Genomic DNA, 2,466 nt, shown 5'->3' with positions numbered 1-2,466 from the left:
CATAAAAGGGCACACGTCTATGCCGTAGATTGCTTCGCTTCTTCAATAAAAGGCCTCACTGGTGAAGATCTTGCTATCATTGCACAAGTCGAGGTACGCAAATGTGACTGCCTTCATGCCCGTCCAACTCATTGTAATTGCTAGAATTCATGGAGGTTGGCACAAATTCACGTATCTTTGAGCCCAACTTGTGTCTTCGCGTTTGTTCCTTCCAAGATTCATCAAATAGTGCATTCACGATCTGCATTGGCTTCTTTCTTTTATATTTGGCTTCACAACCCTACATGCACAAAAGAGCACAAATGCACATGTATTAGTGCTAAAATATGATAAAAGTAATGCTCATCGTAAGGAAAGAATACTTCACATTCCTAACACATAAGCATTTATCACAGCTCCAGGTTATGACCAGAGGGAACCCTTCGATATTAATTGTAGGTGATCCTGAACTTGAATGTACACTCAGAAGAAGGAATAAACAACCTGTGCAAGAACTATCCAATCAAGCTGAAATAGAAGTTGAAGGGTCAGACAATATAGCAGAGCATAATAAACAACAGAGAACACTTTCTGACTATGCCAGACCCATAGTTTTGGGCACACAATCGGGTATTGTGCGACCCCTGATTAAAGCTCCAAATTTTAAGCTGAAGCCAGCATTCATCTAGATGATTGAGCAGTCAGCGCAGTTCAATGGTTTAGCCGACGAGGATCCAAACAATCACATCTAGAACTTCTTAGAAGTTTGTGACATGCTAAAGATCAATGGAGTTTCGGATAATGCTATCAGATTGAGGGCTTTCCCATTCTCTCTCAAAAGAAGAGCCAAGTAGTGGCTTCATTCCTTTCCAAATGCATCCATCACGACTTGAAATGAGATGGTCGAAGATTTCCTTGCAAGATACTTTCCTCCGGGAAAGTCAACAAAGTTTCATAATGAGATATTGTCATTTGTTTAGATGGAGCTTGAATCATTGTTTGAGACATGGGAGCGATTCAAGGACCTCTTACAGAAGTGTCCACAACATGAGTTCCTGGAATAGATAATCATTCAGACTTTTTACAAAGGGTTGAATCCAAGTACAAAACAACTTCTAGATGCCGCGGCAGGAGGTACAATGGGGAGCAAGACCCCTGATAAATCCTAACAGTTAGTAGAAGAAATGGCCATGAATAGCTACCAATGGAATGCAAGGGAAAAAAGAAAGTGTCCGGACTCTATGAGATTGATGCGGTTACATCGTTGGCAGGCCAAGTAGAGGCTTTGAGCAAGGGTAGCCGCTATCAAGAGTTGGGATGGTTGTGGGGCTTCACATATGTCGTCTGATTGTCCTATTTCCATTGCTACTTCAGCCTCGATTGAACAAGTAGATTTTGTGGGCAATTCGGGAAGAGTACAAGGCAAGCCTTATAGCAACACCTATAACCAAGGGTGGAGAAACCAGCCCAATTTCTCATGGAGTAACCAAGGGCAGCAAAAGGCCATTGCACCACCGGGTTTTCAACAACAAGAAGCCCGAATATGGAGAATAAATTTTCAGGCTTGGAGACCCAGATGACTAACTTAGAGAAAGCCTTGACAAGATTTGTGCAATCATCGGATACACGGTTTCAATCGGTCAAGGCTACACTTCGCAACCACACCGCTTCCTTGCACAATCTAGAGAATTAAGTGGGGCAAATTACGAAGTCTCTATCGAAGAGACCACAAGGAAGCTTGCCAAGTATCACCAAGACCAATCCAAGAGAACATGTGAAGGCGATCACTTTGAGAAGTGGTCGTGAGGTCGAGGGTAGGCTTCCAAGTGAGAAGACCAATATTAAAGCACCTGAGGTCATGGAGGTTGAGGAAAGAGGAAACAAGGAGAAGGAGGTGGCACCACTACTTTACAAGCCAAGAATCCCTTATCCTTTGAGATTTAAGAATGACCAAAATGATGAGCAATACAATAAGTTCTTTGGTCTATTCAAATAATTGCAAATCAACAATCCTTTTGTGGAGGCATTGTCTCAAATGCCTCACTTTGCTAAGTTCTTGAAAGATCTTTTGACCAACAAGAGGAAGTTGGAAGAGAGTGCATTGGTGATCCTAGATGCCTCTTGTTCGGCGGTGCTGCAAAAAAATATGCCGAACAAGAAGAAGGACCGCAGAAGCTTCATCATCCCTTGCAACATTGGCAATTTTGGTGAAGTGATGGCATTGGCGGATTCAGGGGCCAGTATCAACGTCATGCCATACTCTTTCTTTCAAAAGCTAGGCTTGGGAGAGCCTAGGCCCACTCGGATGACATTATAATTGTGGACTGAACGGTGAGACATCTGAGGGGCATCATTGAAGATGTGCTTGTCAAGGTTGACAAGTATATATTTCCTGTAGACTTCGTAGTGTTTGACGTTGATGAGGATGCAGATGTTCCTTTGATACTTGGGAGGCCATTCTTGCACACATCCAAGGCACTTATCGAC

The 2,466-nt window shown here is 43.0% G+C and overlaps 1 non-coding gene across 1 annotated transcript; it reads right to left on the bottom strand.

Annotated features, from left to right (window-relative positions):
* Nucleotides 1-927: 927 nt before the first annotated feature.
* On the bottom strand, nucleotides 928-1,033 carry LOC120281501. The gene has a single exon (XR_005542641.1). It is a non-coding gene; the product is annotated as a small nucleolar RNA R71 (small nucleolar RNA).
* Nucleotides 1,034-2,466: the final 1,433 nt, after the last annotated feature.

This window comes from Dioscorea cayenensis, chromosome 17 (assembly GCF_009730915.1).
Source record: "Dioscorea cayenensis subsp. rotundata cultivar TDr96_F1 chromosome 17, TDr96_F1_v2_PseudoChromosome.rev07_lg8_w22 25.fasta, whole genome shotgun sequence".
In the NCBI taxonomy this organism is placed as follows: domain Eukaryota; kingdom Viridiplantae; phylum Streptophyta; class Magnoliopsida; order Dioscoreales; family Dioscoreaceae; genus Dioscorea; species Dioscorea cayenensis.
Note: the sequence above shows the minus strand (reverse complement) of the source record. Positions and strands in the feature narration are given on the sequence as shown.